The 21762-nt window shown below is 50.1% G+C and overlaps 1 long non-coding RNA gene across 1 annotated transcript in view; it reads left to right on the forward strand.

Annotated features, from left to right (window-relative positions):
• The window catches only part of LOC130606074 (uncharacterized), a 56161-nt gene extending 36568 nt beyond the window's left edge, over positions 1-19593 (forward strand). The window contains exons 2-3 of the long non-coding RNA XR_008973860.1: positions 18787-18884; positions 19334-19593. This is a non-coding gene — a long non-coding RNA (uncharacterized LOC130606074). The remainder of the gene's footprint in view (positions 1-18786; positions 18885-19333) is intronic.
• The last annotated feature ends 2169 nt before the right edge of the window (positions 19594-21762 follow it).

A 21762-nucleotide genomic window follows, 5' to 3' on the forward strand; every position in this document is an offset into this window, starting at 1 on the left:
GCTCTGCTGGGAGGGTCGAGGTGTTTTAGGTGTCTGTTTTGCATTGGACGTGGCAGAGCATTGTGAGTGTCATTCTCTGGAAGGCAACAGCTCCAGACAGGGCTCTGATAAAGACTTTGCATTTAAAAATGTGTTCACGGCGTAATTTTATACCCCAAATACACAGTAGTGCACTATAAGCTTAAGTGTAGGTGAATGATTTCGTATTACTTTGAATACACGGACAGCTTAGTTTATGAAATGTGTAACTCATCCGGTGTATGCAAAACCAATTCATCTTCCATATGGGCAACAAATCAGGGATGACTGTCCTCCGGGGATAAAAAATGGCCATGCTGTATTGAGTATTTTGACTTGGAGTAGACGCAAGTTTTCATTCCTGCTTCATGACTAAATTTCCTAAGCTGAACAGTCACATAAAATGACCTCACTCCCTCTTTGTGCCATGGCACAGGTTCGCTGAGAGCTTCTTGCTCCATGCAAAAGCTGGAGCCAGCTGGTTTCCAGCCGGGGAGGGCAGCAGGAGCGTTGCCATCAGCCCTTGGGTTGCGTTTGCTCAAAGGGAAAGGGCTGTTGGTGACTCAGTGCTGGGTTTGTGGCTCCAGCAGGATGGACCATGATGGTGCCTCTCAGGCTGAGCCGCCGTTTGGTGCTGGTGATGGGGAGAGGGTGAGAGCTGAACTCCCACAAAAGAGTAGAGTATGCCTATCCCCAAACAGTGGGAAATGTGGCAGGTGCAGGCAGAGCCCACTCACTGCCTTTGGTTTCAGCATCCAAAGGCCATGGCCGCTTGGACATGGTTCCTCCTCCTCTTGGTACCGGCTTGTAAATATGTCAAGCTCAGGCGATGATCTTGTTATGGGAAGATTATGCTAATGAAATGTTTCCTGAGATCAAACTCATTTTGTGTTCAAAAGCATTAAAATAAATGGCTTCTAATTGAATCTTATAAACGGTCCCCTCCTGATAATGAGCCGCTATTAATTATAATTGAAGGAAGGCAGAACGTAAACACTGCGGCGGTGTGGGGGGAGGCAATGGCAGCAGCTCCACACTGCCTGTCTGTGAGGGGTCCTGACCTTCCTCCCCCTATCCCTTCCGCTCCATCCAGTCCCAGGGGCTTTGGGATTCCCTGCCTGGAATATCCCAGGGGTCCCTCTTTGGGTCTTTGGAGAACAGGGGAAGCGAAGGTGTGTGCTGAGCTCCTGCGTGTGCTATCCAGCAGCCTTTAAAACCTCAGTCCTTTATTACTGCTATTATTGTTATGGTCTTTTTCTGCCTTTCCAAAGGCCCAAATCCCTGCCAGGCAGAGCGTGTGCTGTCCAGCCAGGGTGACCTCATCTGCTTCAAAGCAGAAAATGGGCATCTGAGCTCAACCAAAGAAAATTTACAGGAATTCATCTGTCAACAGGGACGTTTCCATTTAATAAGTGCTCAGTTTGAGACCACATTAGCCCTTCAATTATTTATAAGCTGAAATTGTACAACTTCTCTGTTCTGCTCTAAAAAAAGAAGCAAATATCTTTTGCTTTTCCTCTACCTGAGCCCATCAGCTGAAACTCAGTGACAGGCATCCCTAGGAGGTGATGGGGTACCAGCCTTTTGGGACTGCGGAACTGGAGGGGTTTGGGTGCTGTGAATATGGGCTCAGCATTAAAACACACACTGGATGCTCAGCCCTTGGCTGCTTTATGCAATGGGTGCCTGTGGTCATGGGCCGTGGGGCCCCCAGTGTATGGAAATAGGTGCTGGGGCACTTTCCTCCTTGGTTTTCCCCCTTTGCAGTCTCTATTTTAAGCGCTGCTCCCTCTGGCATGCCTCTTCCCGCATGGTTGTCCAGCATGGAGATGGTAGCGGGAGGCACAGTCCAGGCTGGGATTTGCTTTGCCTGCTAGGCTAATGCCCCAGCACATCGCTCGGGAGTCACTAATGGCCTTGGCTTTTATGTCTCATCTGCTTGAAGGGATTAAAAGGGAATAATTAAATAGCCAGCAATAGAGCCATCGATAAAATTGCCCTGGTAATGATGGAATAAAAGGACCAGCAGAAGAACATAAAGCTCCCCTCGCTTGTGCACAGCGAGGCGGTGCTCCACAGCCGCGGCGCGTTGGCAGCAGTCATTAAGCTGGGGCAGGCTGTGCCCGAGGAGCCGCGTGTCCCCCGGGCACGCTGGTATCTGTGCATTTAACTGCTGTGAAAGCAATGAGAGCGACTCAGGTTTCCAAGCAGGAGCGAGCTGGCTATCAGACAGCACTAATGCTATATATAAAGATGTGCTCATCTTGTGCAGTCAAGGGGAGGGAGACAAAAATTCCCTGGGAAGAGGGATCACTGCCTTCCCTGCCTCGGCGTGCCTGTTGCCAGCAGCATCATGTCCCTGGAGTCCTGCACCTTGGATGAGGGGGGAGAAGGGGTCCTGCAGCCCATGCACAGCCCAAACCTCCTCGATTTCTGCAGCAAGGGCTGCAGAGAGTAAATCTGATGGTGTTGCAGAGGGGAGGGAGTTCATTCTGCACAGGGGATGCTTACCTGGGGAAAAGAGGCTCTGGTGGAGGTCCCAGGGGGACATGGACTGGTGGATGTGATTTTGGAGATCAGCTTGATGTTGCTGTGGGTGTTTGCAGCACCCAGAGGAGCCCCTTTGGGCTGCTTGATGGTTTCATGGCTTTTTATGGGTATTAGGGAAGGGGAAAGAGAGGGCCTGCGGTAGCTATGCAGGAGCACGCACTGCTCCTCCATTGGGATGCTCAAAAGCTTCTTTGAACATATAGCCTTGTGATTAGAAGTAAAAAGTTTGCCATCCCCTTGGGTTGAATTTTGCTCTGCTCCTGCAATGGTTCAAACCCACTGTGAACTTCTCCACAAGGCCTGTGCACAACGCAAAAGGAGCTCTGCTTACCCCATGGTGCTTGCTGGGTACCTTCCCATCCAACACAGCAGCCCGTGTTTATTTTCCTGGCTGTGGGAGGTCAAGGAAGAGGCATTTTTGTCAGCCCGTGCTCTGGTCTGGGGTGAAACCCCGCTTTCCGGGCACTGGGATGGGGGCAGCAGCCTTGTCTCTGGTGGTTCCTAGGGATTCCCCTGCTGGTTTATGGCTGGGAAATCCAGCACTAATGTGCTAATTAGATTTAACACCCAAGCTAGGAACGTGGCAAATTAGCCAGTGTTAACCCCGCTGCAGGGCTGGGTTTCTGCATTGTGACCAAGGAGGCACGAGCACAGCATGGATCACTGGCATGGCAGCCATTGGGAAAATCCTGAGGCATTGAGGTGGGTGTTAAGCCTATTGCTCCACTTCTGATGCCTCCTAATGTAAACGCATCTGTTGGGATGAAACATCCCTTTCCATCCCTCTTATTCAATGAATGCAGGTGGGTAGCCAGGTGGGGAGAGGGGGGGGTGTCCTAGTGCTGCTCACATGGACCCTATCACAGATATCCCATGGGGGATATCAAGGGCTGAGATTCCTACCCATCTCTGGGATGGAAAGCCCAGAGAGCCCCCCCTCCAGCAGAACCCCCACCCTGGCAGTGCAAACAAGAGACATGGGGATCTTTTTAAGCAGCACATAAAATCCCGTCGTGCACTGAATCAGCTGCTTGTTTCAACAAGATGTGGCAGGGATGGTAATTGTATGTTGAGTGCTCTCCGGTTGATTAAGAACATATTTATTGAAGTTTATCTACTGTAATATGTATAAGTCTCTTATTAGATAATTGCTAAACCTCAAACACCTGTTTAACAGATCATATATATAACCCATTACATAGTTGTTAAACCACGCTGGTTTTAATTCATCAAACGCGAATGTGAAATCCATTCTAAATTACATTCATTTTGAGGCACTTTAGAGGAGGCATTCCTTCCCCTTCCCCTGTGCAAACGGGATATGAGCACCATATTTCCTAAGGCTGAACATAGCTCAGGACAGCTTTACCCTCCAAGAGCAAATACTGTCCCTTTTGTTGGGCAAGCAACGTGCCACGGTGCGGATGGGGTAAATGCTGCTCCCCGCGGTGCCGCATGCGATGAGAGCCCTTTGCTCGTGTGGAGCTGATCCTTTGTTTTCTCGTCTCTTTATTTAATTGTCCCATGGGGGGATCGCTGAGTGCCCTTCATTTTGTGATGCAGAACTGGTGTTGACACGCTGCTTTATTAAGTGAGTAAGGGTAAGGCCCTTGGAGACGCTCTTTAAATAAGGGAGAAATCTTGCTGCTGGGAGAGCAGTGGATAAATGCACATCAGGCTCTGGTAACCCGTTTATTTCCATCCTGGTCCTGTGACAAATTTTACCAGCACCATTATTTGTGCAGCTCTGCAGGAAACTGGGCTGTGAGGTTACAAAACCTCCACCCTGCCAAAGATGGATCCCTGCAGAGATGCATCCCTCTATCCTGCTGGAGACACGTGGTCTCCATCTCCATCTTGGAGGATTTTGGAGCAAGATGTTGAGCAGCCAAGTGGTATTTATTGCCAACGTCAGGCTGCAGCCTCGTGTCCCGGCTGTGTGGTGCTTTATTTGCTTTTCCTGCTTTCAGAGCAGTCATTTTGTTGTGTCCTTTCCAAGGGACGGGTGGGTTGGATCAGGGGCTCAAGCAGACAGGGGTGTAGGGGCAGGAAGGGACCCTGAGGTTAGGAGAACCCAACCCAGAGTCACATTGCTGTTTCTGGCCAGTCTCTGTGCAAACCCAGGGTGTTTCTGCCTTCATTCCTTTCCTCCCCTACCAGAGGGCAGATTGGTACCCAGCTTTGCTGCAATCCCTGCTTGTAGTCATCCAAGGCTTTGGATGCTTTATCAAGGCTTTCAGCTCTAAAGTCAACATAAATCACACAGTTGGCAGGCTCTCCCTTTCTGTCTCCTGTTATTTTCTGTTCATGATAAAACAATGTGGAAAGGAAGCATGCAAGCCAAGGGGAGGGTGAGAAGAAACAAGATCCCTTATCTAATGCGTGCCTGAGCTGCTCAAATGTTTCTGTATCAGCAGTTATTTTGCCTGGCTTTGGGTTTCTGCAAAGCCCTTGAGTCTTGCAAATGCGGTCTGAGATCACGCTGGCAAAGCACAGACCCAAATTCTTCCCTTCTCCCTGAATCTCTTCAGCAGCTTTTAGATGAGACCTGTGGAGCATCTCACGTGCGCACCAACACCAGGGAAACGAGCTGGGAGAAGGAATTTGCCAGGCTCTGGGGAGATGCTGAGCATCCCCAGCACCGCCCTGGCTGCCCCAAGCCTTCACTTGCTGGATGCATTGAAAACCAGGCAGGATGAGGCAGCTCGAGGCTCTGACTGCTGTGAGTGAAGATGCACATATTCCATGCAAACAACTGCAAAGGTGCTCTGTGTCAAGGCATTGCACTCTGTGCAGGCTTGCGTGGTTAATATGTATTATGGGGATGATTTCTGTACATGTATCCATGACTGATGGCCCAGTCGTTTAGGGCATGAGCTGATAAACTTGGTAAGTAGAAAGAGAGAGTAAATGCATTACTATTAATAGGAAAGGAATAATAACTTCATCTATGCCTGAAACCACCTTTAAGGTTGTATATATACACTTCATTTCAACTAAAGCAATATGCAGTGCTCAGAAAAACAATATCCCCCAGCTCTGCCCTAGCTCTCGTGTTGCTTTTGGTGTTTTTAATACCGCATCCAGACAAGGGAGCCTGTCAAGCACCATGTGAGGTGTTCATTTAACTAAGCCAATTTAAAATGTGTAACAATTATAAAGAGATGGGCTTAGATGAGTCAATTTGTCTCGAGTGTTTTCCAGCTGAACTTAACAATATTGGGGATGTGAGAGAAATTGGAAAGAAATTCACCCTCTGTGCAGAGAAGTCGAAATACCTAATTCACCCTGGCAAATGATGAATGTTCCTCCCCCCTTCTAATTACATCTTGCCTTAGTCACAGCGGTGTCTGATAAATCTCCTTTTGAGACTACACACAACAAAACCGTCCTTGTTTTAAAAAATAAGGGGGAAGAAAGGAAAAGTTCTTGAATTGATTGTTTTTGCTTTTTAAAGAGCAATTCATTCTGCTCACACGGGATCTGGAACTGCCTTCTCACATCGCTCACCCCCTTCCATTGCCACTACTCTTTGATGTGGCACATCCTTAAACCCCTGAGGTTTTACTGGAAACCAAGAGAAGTGGTGGCCTACGGAAGCCGTTGGGTGGGTGTCCCTATGGGGAGCTTTGTAAGCAGGGACAGGAGGGAGCACACATGTGCCTGTATTGATTTTAGTGTCGATGGTGATTTAACTGCTGGGACAAACATGGGGTTTGCTTTTCCACACCTATACGATGTGGAAATGGCTGGAATTCAGTGTAGGTGCAGTAGTACCCCTTTTTGGAAATCGTTGTTTCAATGTATGCTGAAATTTAACACAATTTCCCCAATTAACAGGAAATTCAAATCATTCAACCAATCGGGATTCCAGGGACTTTTGGCTCACTGGGCTGTGGGGAAGGAAACTGTTCAAACCCCTCCAGCAACCCAGGAGTAATGGCCAGTGTCCCCCATGAAACCCCAATGGCCAAGCCCTGTCCATGGATGGCCCCATCACCTGCAGATCTGACACCCCACCAGCCCCAAATCTCCCCTTTGTATTTATTTAAAGTGGCTTTGGGCTAAAATGTCCTTTATAGATGTCATTTATCTTCCTAACATCTCACCTGCCCGAACATAGTCTCCATTACACTGTGATTACAGAATTACCAGCTAACGTCCTGCTTTTTAAAGCCTTTGAGTGGTTTCATTGCCCAGAGTAGGTGGAAGGTGGCTTTGTCACAGAGGCTTCCCCAGCCCCATGTGGACACAAGCACAGCACGCCTGTCCCTGTGCACTGCAACCCAGCGCCACAGAAAGGGGCCCGGTGCCCTGAAAACCTGCTTCAATGCAGCTCTGCAGCCAGAGGCAGAAAAGAGGTTTAGAAATGTGCTTGGAAGCCTGGCTCATTAATACCCTGCCCAAAGCTTTTATCAAATAATTAGCTTTTGTGTTGCACTTCCCAGTCAGCAATAAATAAATAAACAGGCAGATAAAGGGAGCCGTGCTTTTGGGAATGGCTCTTCTGACTGTGCCTGAGGCCACTTCCCTGGGCATCAGTCGCTGGCCGTTTGGCATGGGGCTGGTAAGAGGCACTGGGATGGGAGTGGCTCTTCCTGAATTCCCTCAGCCCTGTCTGCCTTGATGTGATGGGACTTGCGGTCCAGATTTGCTTGCTGTGGTGTGCTGTCCCTGTGGACGTGCGGTGGTTCGGCAGCAGGGATGCAGATGCAAGATGATGCTGGCAGTGCATCCTCCCTGCATCCCCACTGGTGGCTTGGATTTGGTCCCCACAGTGGCTGAAGAAATGCCAGAACATGGGATAGCTCTGCTTGATGTGAGAGATAGGAACGTGCCTGCTGCCTTGTGATACCTCCATGCCAGGCTCAGCGTGAGCTCAAATGGGTGCTGCGGGTCGCTTGGTGATGCTCCACAACCCCCTGCCCTCAGGTTGCCCCTTCTCCCACTGCTCTGCACCACCATCCTGCAGCCATGCTGTGGATTGAGCTGGGACTATAAATGTACCAAAGCTGCAGTTGCTATTTGGACTGTTTGTCTTGTTTGGTCTAATTATGCCAAGAAAGTCATTATCATTTTATGCTCTTTGGATTAACGTTCTTGTCCAGGGCACTACAATTATTGTATGGTTTGTAGCTTAATGATTCTGAGCACAGTTAATGCAGACTTTCTAACTGTAAATCAGGGGGCTCAGGACGTGGGGACTGACACAATAGTGGATTTTCTCAAGAAATAAGCATTTATCTCTGTGTTTATAAGCTGGGCATTCAGCTTCGCAGCATCCTTGAGCTCTCACTCCATCCTAATGCAATCAAGATGCTCCTGAGGAATTGCAATGAGCTGCAACCCTCTTACGAGTACAGAAAGCCTCTCCCAGGGTGACCCTTGCTCTGCAGGAATCCCATGGGGTGCTATTCTATGGTGTCCTCAGCCCTTCCCCCCTCATCCTGGTGCTGTCACGGAGCCATCCTGCTTCAGGGAGAGCACAGCATCCTCCGGCCGCCCAGGGAAATGGGATCCAGAGCATCCCTGGAAGTTTGCCCAGCTCTCTCCAAGGAGCAGGCAATTTGGATAATGATAATCTCTCCTTTAGCCCCAGCTATTAGTCACTTTAAGCATCTTTTCTTGCTGATATTATTGCCAGTGGTGGCCAGGGAGTACTAAAGTGGAGTCACTCACACATGGGGCTGGGTTTGGAGTTTAGGTTTTGAAGGACTGCAGCACCTCCACCCTTACTGTGGGGCTTACCGATATTTTAAATAACATTGGTATTCTTGATGTTTTAAAGGCATCCATCACCCATCACACTGAGCTCCTGCAAACCTGCATCTCCACCCCCTCAGGCCTTCTCATTGGTGTTGATGGAGCCAGAGACCCCCGACTCCTCCCTGGAGTCAGCAATCATCCTCCTGGTCCTTTATTTACTGCTCTTTAGGCTGGCGGTGAGCTCAGAGCGAGACGCCGAGGGGCCAGACTGCAGTGGGTTTGGCTTGACAGATTGTTTGGGGCAAATCAGAAGCTCCCAGGAGAGTTGCACAGTTTCTTTTCCACTGAAAAACGTTGTTAATTCATTGCCAAACTACTACAGAACCAGGGACTCTGGTTTAACCAAAGGATATTCCTGTGACAGATGTCACTGCTTTCCTTGAACACAAGCCCGGGGGAAGTTTGACAAGGCAAAGCCCATCACTTGCAGCACTGGGCATCTCATCATGCAGGTTTGTTTTCCATGGAGAAGATTTTCCTTGCAGCAATGCAGGGAAATGCCACCACTCTCGGGTGGTCCGGTCCCATAAGGATGCTATGCACTCTCCCAGACACCCACTGTGCTCACAGAGGTGGAAAAAGCTCTTCGCACCTAAAGCCCATCCACCCCACAGAGCACTGGAGCTGCTCAATCTCTGCAGCGCAGACACCAGTGCATCCCAGTGCCGCAGCCTGGGATGGCTGGGGCGGTGCAGGTGCTGTTTTCCCCTGGGATAGCTGAGCTGCTGTAGGCGGGTGGTGAGCTCGAAGCCTTTAGCAGCAGGATAAATCGTGGTGAAGAGCAGCGATTAGATTTGTGCCGGGGTGATTAAATTTTCATGTCGTTTTTGCAAAGCTGTCTTAAAAACAAAGCATTTCCATAACCCAGGGAAGGGATGCAGGGAAGGGAGAGGCACCTCACTTTGCTGCCAAGTCTTAACCTCAGGGGTTTCCCTTCTATCTGCCAGCAAAGATGGATTTCCCGATGCCCAGAGCTGAGCACTGGGCTGGGGTTAACTTGTGCTGGTGGCACCGTGGCTCTGTGAACCACGGCAAAGCGGTTTGGAAGCGGGATGGAGAATGAGCTCACCCGATGGAAAGGAGCCAGCCAGTGGTGGGAAGCATTTTACACTGTTAAACAAGCCTTTCTGTATTTGCAAATACAGCCTGGAACACCGCGGCCAGCAAGAAAGGGACTCCTGACTTCTGACACTTGCACTCGCATGGTACAGCATCACGATTTCCATCCATAGTCCACAGTGGCTGGAGCATTTTCCCCCTGCACACTTTGCTGAGGGTTAGCACTGTGCTGAGCTCTGTGGTGGCTGCATTTCAGGGAACTAATGAAGTGCTGATTTGCCTTAATTGGCCTCTCAGATTTGCTGATCACTCTTAAGGACCTCAGGTTAAAAGGAAGCCGGCGCCTGTTGGGTTTTGGCGCTGTGTTTCCTGGCCAGGGCAGGCACAGAGGACATAGAGGAAGGTTCCGGTACGTGAGCTGGGTGTTCTGAGCTTGCCGTGATTTATTGTCACCGGGATGGTGTGGAGTCCTTCAGCCGGTGAGACAGACATACAGGGCTGTTGGAGGTGCCTGGGTTGTTTAGCGGGTATCGCGTCCGTGATGAGCTGCCTCCCGGTGCATCTGGAGAGATGTCCTGATGCACAGCCCCGGTGCAGGACGGTGCTTGTGCTTAAAGGATGACATTGGGTGCGTGGCCCCGCGAGCTGCATGAATCCTCCCTTCACGTTGATGAGAGGTGACGGGGACAGGGAGCTCAGCACGCTGCCTGCCATGCGCCTGATGCGGGACGTGCTCGGCTGTGGCACCGTGTCTGGGTGATGTTGCTGCCACCAGCCTGCACGGGAGCCCGGCAGCAGCAGCAGGGCATTCATAACCCTCCCCAGCTGCTGGAGGCTGTGGCAGGGCAGCAGCCCTTCAGCACCCAGCCGAGTAATGCGATGAGAAGGGCAGTTAGCACTTAAGGGACAGCAGCAATTGCACTTCCAGCTCCCAGCATCACAGGGAGAAGGGCTTGAGCTGGGTGGTGGCCCTACCCTGCATCCCTCAAGTGCTGTGCCTTGCCTGTCAGTGCCCCAGCCTGTGTCAGTGTAGCTCCCACTCATCTCCAGGGCACATGGAGCCTTGCAGTGGAGGGAGGCTGATTTTGGGCTGGGACATCGGTGTGTTATTGTAATAGGAATAGTTATTTCACGGGGGGGTGGTGTGAGGTTGGATCCATAGCCAACATCCTGGCACAGGCTTTGCAAAGTGTCTCTGCCTGGTGGTGCAGGGCTGGGTGGGGAAAAACACGCTCAGCCAGCACGGAGGGGAAATCTGCTCCTCTCCAGTTTGCATCTGATTTGCCTCATGTGGGTAACAGCATCGCTGGGGAGGGCAGTGGCCAGGACCGTGGCCTTCCAGTTGTGAGCTCAATAACAAACCATGTTCATGCCACCGCCACGGGGCAGCCGAGAAAAGGAATCCAGTTCCCAGGTTTCATTCACAGCAAGTGCCCATCCTGGGAAGTGGGTTTTAGGACAAATCCGGTGCTTGTGTGAGCATGGAGAAGGCGGCCGAGCAGCTGGAGCACAGCCCAAGGCACAGCTGCAGGGAGTTAAGTTACTGCACTTCCAAAATCACATTTTTCTGTGGTTCCCTCACATTCCCTGAATGTGGAATAATGCAGACATTGTGAGCAGAGCCCGCCCGGGAGGTGCTGGTAGAACCAAACCTATGGCGGGTGCACTCGTGCTGCTGGTGGTGGTGGTATGGTGGGGACAGCCGGCGGGTGGAGGCAGGAATTCAGCTTTGCAGAGGATGGAGTCTGAGATCAGAAAGCTGGCTGACAATTTGACATGAGGACCAAGCCACAGCAACCCCCACAATGTCCCCCGTGGGTGTATGAGTTGATTTGGGAAGATGAGAAACGTGGGAATAGGCATTGCCAGGGATGGTGCATCTGCAGAGATGCCCTAAGAAAGCAGCCCATGCACAGCCAAGGGAGGTAAGCCCTGATATGATGTCCTTTGCCCTGTGTAGGCAGAGCATGGGCGATAACATCCCCTCCAGCCTCCTGCTTGCTCTGCTCGCTGAATGAAGGCCCTCATCCACTGCTGTGGTGATTGTTTCAGCAGGTGACACCAAAGGGTGAAAAATACGTTCCTTGTGTGTGTGTTTCATAGAATAGTTTGGGTTGGAAGGGACCTTTAAAGCTCATCTAGTCAAACCCCCTGCAATGAGCAGGGACATCTTCCACTACATCAGGCTGCCCAGAGCCCTCTCCAACCTGGCCTTGAATGCTTCCAGGAACGGGGCATCTCTCTAGGTGACCTGCGCCAGTGTTTCAGCACCCTCCCTGTAAAAAACTTCTTCCTTATATCTAGTCTGAATCTATCCTCATTTAGTCTGAGCTCATGCACCAGCCGTGACGTGCACTTGCTGTATGTGCACTTGCTGTCCCCACATCTCAGTGCACCCCTCTGGCTGCCCCACCTAAGACTTTTAGCAGAGGGAGCAGCTCAGTGACAAATAAGCCTCTGTACATGTACCATCCTCATGTGTGAAGAGGAGATGCTGTCACAGTGCCCAGGAGGGAGTCGGTGATGGCAGGGGTGTTGGCTCAGAACAAAATGGTTTTGAAGGTGGATTTATACAGCTTAATCTCTGAACTCTTGTGTTATACACGCAATAGCCCAGCTTTACATCTGTCAGGCTGCCAACCCCCCGGGGCCAGATCCTGGGCAGGTTCCTCTGCACAAACAAGCCGGGCTGTGCTGACGGATGCAGAACCCCGTTAACAGGACGTTCAGCATTTCTGTCATTCCAGGGATGCCTGCAAGGCTTCAGCACAGACCAAAAGGCAGCCATGTCAGGGAAACCAGCACGCACAAATGCTTCTCATTCCAGGCCATAACCCAGGCTTATTTTAACCACTCAGCACCCATTTTTATTCTTCTGCCAGCGCAGAGCCCATAGGAGGGTCCCTGGTTGCACTTAGTGATGTTGAGCTGGGGGATGTCCCTATCGCAGTGCTGCTGGTCCATGCTGAAGCGTGGATTGCTCCTACCTTTTGAAGGGAGGAGACCCACAGAGGGACATGAGTGGGTGCATTCCCCATCGCTTTGGGGAGTGCCTGGTGGCCGTGTGAGCCAGGAAATTGTCTGAACCCCATCACACTGGGTTCACAGCTCAGGGTGTCAGGGCAAAGCTCTACACCCACCAGTAGTCATCATCTAGAGCTGGACATGGGGCAAGGCTGGGTTTCCCAGTACAGCAGCTCCTTCTGCCACCTCCTGCTTTCCCAATGTAAATACCAAGTGTATTATGCTCCAACATCTTGATGCTTCTAAGTGCATTTCCCAAATACTTGTGCTTTGCCCTGTGCTGTAGCCACTGAAGGTCCTTCATGATAAGATGATGGACGGTCTTGAGCTCAGTCTTGCCTGGACCAACCTGCTGCCTGTGCCCAGGGCAAAGCAGGGGCATCAGTGCTGTGCAAGGGGTGAAGCTGCTCCAGAGGACCATGGCTTTTGGAAACAAACACAACAGCACAAATGTCCACCACGGGCACCGTGCTGTGAGGTGGGGAGGGAGCTCCGGTCCCCATGCAGAGAGAGTGCTACCACTTCAGAATTAAATGCGGTTGCCATAGAAATATTAATTGGGAACAAAATCTGAAGATGACACTTAAGCAGAAGATGGAGCATTACGGGGAGATGAGGACAGCGATGAAAATAGAACAGCTAAAAGGAAAATTCTTCAAAGGAAGTATCATGTAGGTGAATACTTAATGCACAATCAGCAGGTGACTACGTCAGCGGTGCTTTTAATATCGTAGGGTAAAGGATGGGATGTACTTGCTGAGGACAAAACACCCACCTCTCCAGCCAAGGTCACTAGGCACCGAGTATGAGGATGGATCAGCAAGTTTCTGCCCTTGCTTGCAGTGGGGTGCAGCTCTGCTAATGGGCACCATCCCCTGAGCTGCTCGTTGTACTTGCTGGTTCGCAACCAACCGCAACCCAGAAGTAAGACGAGGCACATGATGGACGTCCTCCTTGCAGTCTGGATTCTCTGCCTCCAGGCAGAGACTGGCAGGAGGTTCCCAGCCCATGGCTGGGTCTGGGCCTTCCTCCTTCAGGGAACATTTGCATGGAGGGAAGGAAAAAGCTCCCAGCCCTGCCTGACAATGTGGGGCAACCGGCTCTTTCAGGTCCCTCTTGCCCCAAACCGTTGCTTGGCCTGGATTGTGGGGGAATGTGGCTAAAACACCCGAATAGCAGAGAGGTTTTCTTAGGTGAAGCAGGGTGATGCAAGGCAAAGTGGTGTCAAAGTGCCCTGATCCTGCTGTGATCCTGCTATAAGGGGTACCCAGAGCTCTCCAGGGAAGGATGTCTTCTCGTGGTGGTACTGTTATTAATGGGGAAGAAGAAAAGGACATTGCTGCAGAGAAATCCTGATTTAATTTTTTGCCAAAAATTTTTCTACCAAAGTAGATGATAATAAGAACCATCCCTCTTTCAGGCAGTGTTCAGCCCAGTGAGATGAAAGACGGCTCCATCCTGTGCTTGCTCGGCTAGCTCCAACCTGATGAGCACCTGCCCATTTTTCCCAGGGAAGGTGATTGCTCTTCCTATTATATGCCTTTCATCCTGTTCCTCCCTCTGCTTTGGGAAGATACCTCCTGGGGAACTGAGTTGTGGGGTCTGCAGTCAGATGGGGATGAGCATGGAAATGGGGACAGTGATGGAGCATCTCACGCAGGACCACAATGGTGGTGACTGCAGGCAACCAGAGCCACTGTCCCAGCACCATGCAGGCTCGCAGCAGCTCTCACTGCCCTCATCCCACTGCCCTCAGCTCTCCCCAGTGGCAGGCAGCCTGGAGGGACTGTGGCTGTGACCCGGCAGGGAGCAGCAGCTCCCTGGGTGCATCTATCTCCACTGCTCTTTCCACTGAAAAGGAGGGAGGGTTACAATGGAGTCGTACTTTTCCCATGAACCACCTCCCACTGTGCTCTGCTCTGAAGTTAATTGCAAATGAGGGGATGGAAATAGCTTATTTTGACTTTCCTTAAACAGTGCTTCATTGATTTTTTTTTTTTTTTCCCCCTTATTTTTTTTCCTGTCTCGAGAGGCAGGCCTGTATCTATTGGAAAATAGCAATTATTTCTGTAATTCCCTAGAATTAGTGGAATTAGTTGAATGGGTAAAATTCCAAGCAAAACGCTGATTAGAACTACACTTGAGTTGGAAGCACCATGCATGTCGTGGTGCTCCATCCCAGGGCATGACCAAGCTCAATACAGGTTTCTTGGAAAATAGTCAAGGATGTCTTAGTTATGGGCACATAAGTGGTCAGAAGGATGGGACATCTGTCCTGTGAGCGAGCTGGGGGTGTTCAGACTGGAGGGATCCATCCTGCATTGTTCAGGGCATGATCCAGGTTGTGCCAAAGATTTGGGGCTTCATAAAAAACCAATAAAAATGATCCTGTGGTATTTTTAATAACCTGCTGGTTTAACTCAATTATGAGAACATAATTAACTGGCTGAGATGAAATAGGAGATAAACCTTTGATTTTCTTCTTCTCTTCCAGCCTGCTGCAGATTGATTTTGAACTTTGTATTCAATTACTTAAAAGAGCAGAAAAATTAACAGGTTTCTGATGAGAAAAGCATAGCACCTCCTTCATAAAGAGAGATTTATTGAGGATAGCAAGCGAGTGTACCTCAGGGCTCAATCATCTACTGTTTTTTTTCAAGGGGTGATTCAATTACTTTAAGATGTGTTGCCTAAAAGAACAAACCGGGCTCTGTTACTTGGCAAATTAATCAAGTTCCTTTAGTGGTTTCTCTGGGTTAATAATTTCATTTAGGCGGCCTTCTGTTCCGTGGTTTCATCCCTACCAAGGAAACTCTCAAACGAGAAGGAGGGGAGGGAAAGAAAGTGCTATTCATTTTCAGTGCGAGGCAGCGAGCGCGACTGCGACGGGAGAAGTTTTTCCGCCGTCAGCTCGCTTGGAAATGCCTGTGAAAGCAGCAACTGGTTGGAAAATATTGAAAGAGGGGGAGAAAAAAAAGGTGTTAAGGCTAATATTTTCACAGTGCAAAAAGGCCGCTTGGATTTGTTGTCATCTGTGAAGGGCTGTGGATTTGGTTCGCAATTGCCGCGAATGACGTTCCCTGGCTAGAGCGAGCCCATCCTGAAAATATCACTGATTTTTCACACGTTTGTCTCTTGAATATTCATAGCTCTGCTCTTCCATACAGATGGAGAAAGTGCAACAAGAAGAAAGGAGTTTGCAACGCTGGGCTGTCCATGCCCCTGTAATTACAGTGTTTTCCCAAAGGGGGAAGGCTGCTGTGGGACAGATCCTGCCTCTGCCTGCAGGATGGGTGCCGTGTGGGCACAGTATCTTTGAACCAGCAACCTCCAAAACCACCGTGAGCTGGTGTTTTGGAATTATCCCCCAACATCATTTCTTGGTAGCAAAGTTTCCTTGGTGGAAAGATAACAGCTCCCATTGCCTTTGCCTAGAAGGCAGAGGAGGGGGATGCTCAACAAATATAGGTCCCCATCATAGCCAGACTATCCTGAACCCCATGAAGGAGACTGGGAAAAGCTTTAGGGCTGTTTTCATACATCATAAAACATCTCTGAAAAGGGTGTGCTCAGTCCAGTTTTATTGTCCCACTGGTTGGTTATAACCACAAAACCCCCTCGAACCACGGCCTGGACTGCATGCAATGTGTGTGTTCAAGTGCCAAATTCTGCAGCTGGCAACATTTGGGTTGAGGGGAGAGATGCTCAATGTGGCCTTTCTGCATCAAACCATGACTCCTGCAGGCTGTGCTGAGGGCTTAAATATCAGCCTGTGCAGGCAGAGCACCCTGCAGAAGGCCCTGTGGGTGCAAGTATCCCATTAACCCTAACAAGGTGCGTCGTTAGGGGCTAGGTGGGAAGTGCCTTCTTCCCACCCGCCCGTAGCAGGGACATGGATGCTCGTGTCATGGCTTATTGCTTTTCATTGGGGCAGGGCTGAGGCAGTGATCAAGTTAAAAGGAAGGGCTGTAGCTGTTCCCAGAACAAGAGGTCATCTGGTTTCTTTCAGGGGATTTGGCTCCGATTTCAGTGTTTTGAAGAACAGTGAGGCTCTTTTATCTGCTGGGGAAGGGCTTTCGGGGAGGGGGGCATGGCAGGCTTGTCTCTCCCTTGTGTGATAACTCATTTTAGACCCTCACATAAAACCTGAGATCTGCTTTATGGCTTGGGAAAGTGCCCTGATGAGGCAGAGCAGAGGCTGGGGATGCCATGGACCCCAATCCCCAGCACCAAGGGGTGTGCAAGCGCCAGTCACGCTCCATGCCAAGCATCCCAGTGCTTGCACAATGCCGTGGGACGGCCAAATTGCCCTTTTCTCCCTTTACTTTCCCTGCAGCACCTGTCATGGCTCTTTCCAAGGCCACAACACCCAGTGTGAACCTCAACCTCTGCCTCCCAAGTACATTTTTGGATAAAAACGGGAATGCCGGCATGCTGAGGTAGGGTGGATATTTTTAAAGCTGCTGGCAGCCTCCACAAAGCAATTATGCTCCAGGTTCCCAAATACGCCTGAGCTTGCGCACTGGCTGAAAACACTGCATGGTCAGTTTGTCCGGGGCTGGGAAGCTTCACAGGCAACCCTAAATGTTGGGACTGGGAGCTTGAGTGAGGCCAGAAGGGCCCACATGAAAGCGAATGGCTCCCAGATGTTGCGCAAAGCCCACCTTTGGGGAGAAAAAGAAATCTCTGATCTTATCTTGGGAGCTCCAGGAATAACTTTCCCTTCTTCCCATCCTCCATGCTGGCAGCAGGGTCTTGGTGCTGCTTGTGGAGAATCTTTGGATGGGAAATGTCCATTGTGCGTCTTTGCTGGGGATGCTCTGAGGTGCCTGGACACAGGCTTCTGGGTGCCTGGTTTTAGGACAGTGATTCTTTCTCGCTGTCCCTGGGATAGAGGTCCAGGAGAGCTGCCACACCAGGGGAGCAGGTTTTTCCAAGGTAGTTTTGTCAGCCCTTTTCGGCAGGTCTCCAGAAGCATCGCTGCAAGCTGGGACCTGTGATGCCCAACTGACAGCCTGGATCCTGGCAGTGCTCAGGGCTGGGTTTTCATCCTGCATAGGAGGATATTTTGGGAACAAGGTTTTTGCAGGAGGCTGGGGGCAGGCAGGGACATGGCAAATCCCACAGCATTCATCCTTTGGTCCCACTTTTCTCCCTCCGGTTTGCTACAAGGGTTGCTTGAGCAATGGTGATCTTGCTTTATTTATCAGTGTCCTCATCCAAGCAGAGGATTACTGAATTAGAAATGGCACCGCTCTGCGGCTCAGCTCCATCTATTCCTCTCTTTATTCCCTTTCTGCAGCGCTGCCTGCTCCTGGCCCCAGGTTTCTCCAGCTGCCCGTCATCACTCTCTTCCTGACGGGCTGTTGCAGGCAGGAACAAAACGTGGCACAGCTCTAAGAGCTCTTCTCCACTAAGGCTTTTAAGCCATACAGAAGGGCTGGGTGTCCCTGCTCGGCTCCGCTCTGCCTGCCAGCTCTGGCTCCTGCAGTCTGCAGGAGGATTTATGGCTGGGAAAATGCAGTGCTCCAACTTCTAGAAGTAGGGCATTTGCTTGGCAGCTCGAGAAATAATGGGAGATCCGTTTAATTATTCCACAGAAATGCTCGGGTTGTGCAGATGCCTAACTTAGGTTCTATATAACTTAGGTAACTCATGACTATAAACACGTCTGGGAGTGAGCGTGATGTTTGAGCTGTGGATCTAAGCCTGAGGTTTTCCTCCCTGATTTAAACTGGAGCTTTCAAGTGTCCAACAAGAGCAGGATGTGCCCAGGCTGAAGAAGACTTTTTGTCCCGTTCCCAGCTGATGATCTCTCTCATTCCACAAGCTGCTGGGGGCAATCAAGTCCCATACTGGAGTATGATGCCAGCCATCAGTTGTGCTTAACAGAACAGGATAGAAAAGATAACTACCCTATTTCTGGCAATATCAGTGCTCTTGGGTTAAACTGAGCCTCCTCCTCTCATATACAAAATTGCCCTTTCCTCCCTGGTGTTTGGGACCAGCCAGGTCGCCCTGCCCAGGGTGGTTTTGCATCCTGGCTGAGCCCAGATGCTTCTCCTCTGGCAGATGCTCAGGATCTGCTTTGCAAGGTGAACATCTCCTTGGCACGGCAAGTTCAGGAACTTGTTAAGCACTAAATAGTTGAATAGTGCCTTGTTTTTCTCTATTTCCACCTCTCTCTGGGCTCTCTCCTTCCCCAGCCTGGCTTGTTCCTCCCTTCCCTGGTGTGTGCTGCTCTTCACACCTTGAAATGCCTCCTAACACTCCCGTAATGGTTTATCAGCCCAGACTATCAATGCTGGGATGTTACTTGCTGTCTGGGCACTGAGAAACACCAGGCAAAACCCAGCCCCTCTGTTGCAGGGGGGCAGCATCCCTCCGGCACCGGCTGATCCCGATCCCATTGACCTAGGCTGAGATTCATCTCTAACTTTGACTTCAAGATCCCATGGAGCAACGAGGTAAATGTGCGAATGGCACACATCACTGCTGAGTAATTAGACCGAGGGCGCACACACACACACACACACACACACACACACACACACACACACACACACACACACACACACACACAGAGGCACAGCAGTACTGATTTCTGCATTAGCATGATAATGAATGTTCTCACTAGAAGCTTGTAATTATGTTTCCTCTTCTTTTCCCCTCCCCCTGAAAGTATAATTAATTATGAATAGAGCCAGAGTTTGATGCTAAAGTGTTTTTTTTCCTGTTTTTTAAATCCCTTTTGGTTCTATTTCTGCCCTATTAAAAATTTATGACGGAGCCAGAGGTAAAGTCATTTTCCCAGACAGTTGCTCCTATAAATTCAATGGGGATAATATTAAAAATAGTAACATCACAAGACGGCAGGAGGGGACTTTGCAAAGTGGTTTTCTCCTCTCTTCTTTAGGCTCTTGCCCAAGTAAGATGCTGCATTTGTCATGGTCCATCCACACTGTTGCAGCTCGAGGGGAGCACTGCAGTGGATGTGAACGTGCCTGTGGGTACCATGAGGTGACAAGCAGCATGAAAAGGTGCCACCACTGCAGGTCCCCTTCCCAGGGCTGCTCAGCCACACAAGTTAGAGGTCAGAACACAGTGGTGATGTGCTATAGGAAGAAAACACTTTATTTGTTTAAAATAGGAAAAAAACCCACTCTCACAAGCACTTTCAATGTCTTAGGAAAGTTATTTATGCATATGAGATACAAAATCAGAAACTTCTAAGGAAATGCTTTTCTTTTTCAGTCAGCCACAGAGAAGGAGATAAAGGATGTGCTTCTTGTTGATAAAGTGCTGGTGTCTGTGCATCTGCAGCATGTCAGGATGTTCCTGGGATGCCCATCCCCATGTCCTGCATTGATGCAGGACAAACCTCAGTGTCTGGTCCTGATGGCTGTGATGGTGGGACTGCTTGCAGTGGCAGAAAATGCTTCCTCCCCACCTCCAGCGTGCTCCATCCTTTCCCTAGAAAACCTGTGTTTAATCTCACCATCCATTGGGAAAATAGTTGAAACGGGTTTGGTGTAAAGATGTAACACGTGGGGATGGGGACCGGAGTTGAACTGCTCATAGGATCACCACTCAGGAGAGCCCCTTCCAGTGCCGCAGGCTTTGCCCCCTGCCGACGGAGCCCGTTTTGTTTCACCCCCCTCCTCTGCTGGTTGCCATTCATACCACCAGCCTTCCCCTGCCGTAGGTGTGAACTGTTTTTCTTCTTAAATTGCATTTATTCTAACAAATGTCTCATGCAAACACAATTGCAGGTTTGCTGGAGGGAGATGCTGTTTGAAGGCAGCCTTGCACAAAGGCAGATTTATTCTCCTTCCATTCATTTGAAGCTAAAGTAATAGCTCTAACTACATCTGACTTATTATAAGCGCGTTACTGGGAACAAACCTGTATTCTGCATGTATTCCCCTCTTTGTCAGCTCCACCTAGGCACTTTTTCTCCCTCTCTTCTATTTTTTTACAATAACAAAATCAGAGCCTTGTCAGTTGAAAGTTTATATGCCCTATTTATAGCGCTCTGCTGTCTCCTGGCTTTTATGTTCCAGCATAAGTAGCTCTTTACCCTCTGCTCACAAGGAGCCTAGCGTGAGCCTGAACAGAGCCTGCATCTCCGTAATAGCTCTTTTATCCTTCCCTGTGGAGGGCATCATGCCCTGCTTTGCACGGACTCACTGCTTTAGAAGTGAGCAACCACCCCTGTGGGCCAGAGGACTCTGCCTTGGGTGTTTTAGTACCTTTTTTGGTCAGCACATCCTCGAACTTGGGGTGTTGCTTTAGGGAATGGGGGTGTTTTGCTGGCCACCAGCATGGTTTGTTGCTTGCAGCTATTGAGCATCTTGCTGGGAACCACTGGTTCATCTTCTGGGGTGTGATGGCTGGGAAAGCATCACCACAGTTTGATGCACAAATATGCTATCTGCTTGGTGACTCTCGTTAATAAGAAGAATATGAGTGTTCCTCCAGGGAGCTTCAGTGGTTACTTCAGTGAGTTTTGCAGTTAAGCTGGTACTTCAATGCAGTTTGTGAATTTAAGAGGTTTTTGTAGTCAGATAAGCCTGGATTCAGCATCGCCTCCTATATGGGCTGTGGCTGGCTCCTGAACTTCTCTGTTCCTTGTCTCCAGATGTTATTTGGGACGAGGACTCAGGACAGGCTTTGGCAGTGATACTGCAGCAGCTCCCAGCACGGCGGTGGCTGAGATGCAAAACAGAGACTGGTTTGCAAACAAGTCAGAGTCACCACGACCCACAGCAGCCTTGCAGCAGTCCCCCCAGAGCGTGCCAGCTCTCCTGGTGCTTCTCCAGCTCCGTTGCGTTGATCCCAGCTGGCGGGCTGAGGGAGCAGAGCTGGTGGAGCTGGATGCTGATGCTCCCATCCCACTCGGTGCTCCCGCGCCGGCACGCACATACGCTCTTTTCCCCTCTCTCAGCAGAAGGCACAGTGTCTCCTCTGTTACTGTGTCCTTCGTGGCACGTCATCAGGGTTTGGGCAGGACTCTCCCATCTGTTCTGGGTGGAAAGATTAGGATAAAAGAGGCTATTGTGCTCTTCTCCTTCCAACTAACTTCAATCCAGTGAAGGGAAAACTCTACATGCTAAACCCCCCTGGATCCTGCTCAGATGAGATGTTTACAGGACCAATGACCATTACAGAATAAAAGTGCAACATAGGAAATAAAGTGACACAACCGGCTTTTGCCCATTCCAGTGCTGGAAAACTGGGGTTGGGGAGCCTGGCCCCTCCACAGCGTTTTGCTTGCTGAGGAACGGGCCCGTTTGTTAAATATAGCTGATGAGCTGTTCTTGAATTGCACCTAATTACATCTCC

Source organism: Pezoporus wallicus, unplaced genomic scaffold (genome assembly GCF_028554395.1).
Source record: "Pezoporus wallicus isolate ANWC-B61680 ecotype Strahan unplaced genomic scaffold, APGP_CSIRO_Pwel_v1 contig_12728, whole genome shotgun sequence".
NCBI lineage: Eukaryota > Metazoa > Chordata > Aves > Psittaciformes > Psittacidae > Pezoporus > Pezoporus wallicus.